Source organism: Nannospalax galili, unplaced genomic scaffold (genome assembly GCF_000622305.1).
Source record: "Nannospalax galili isolate Female #2095 unplaced genomic scaffold, S.galili_v1.0 scaffold820, whole genome shotgun sequence".
NCBI lineage: Eukaryota > Metazoa > Chordata > Mammalia > Rodentia > Spalacidae > Nannospalax > Nannospalax galili.
Window position 1 is genome coordinate 15849 of NW_008346549.1, and position 923 is coordinate 16771.

Here is a 923-nt window from a genome sequence, read left to right on the forward strand (position 1 = left end):
GGCTATAATATGATTTTCAGCAGCATATTATTCAGTTAAACATGGCATATAAAACCAATATACTTTACTAAACACATGCTAAGAAAATGGGTACTACCAGATAATGTAGTATTTGTGAGTAAATGTCAAAAAAGAATTGCTTCATTAAAATTTTATGGTAGATTTTACATTCTTTATTTTTTCATTTATTATTTTTGATTTAAGTGCATGACTATATGGCCTGCATATGTGTAGGTGCAGCTGTGTCATTCAGTGGCCACAGAGATTAGAAGAGGGTGTCAAAACTGGAGCTGCAGATGGTTGTGGATCACTGTGTGGGTGCTGGGTCCTTTGAATGAGCAGCAAGTGCTCTTAACTACTGAGCCATGTCTCCAGCTCCTAATTCTTTTATTTATTTAGAGACAACGTCTCACTTTACAGTCCACAGTGGCTTCAGACTTGTGACAGTTCTGCCCCAGCAGGAGGGATTACAGGCAGGAGACACAGTGCCCAGCTATTTAAAAAAATTTAAGCATATGCATATATTCCTTTTAAGATACATGAAAGTATGATAAAAATAGTAGTTCCTCAGACTAACAGCTCAATGAAATTATTTCTAGGCCACTGGAATTCCTTTGGTGAGGTCCGTGGCTCCTGGGAAAGCCAAGAGCTCCTTGGCTGTAGTTTTAAGTACTGACTGATCTGTGTGGCCTCCTGTACTTGGCTGCCTGATGTCTTGCACAGTTTCTGCTACCAAATTAACTTCAGCCAACTGCGGTACTATCATGGCCTGCTGACTCGGAGCTTGGTGGTCATAGAGCTCTTTGCGTCTTTTTAAGTACAAAGAGTTATAGAGATGAAATAAAGGTAACACTATTTTTATACAAAACTAACAAAAGATAAGCCATGGTCCTTACAGCTGACAACTACTCTGCAATTCAAAC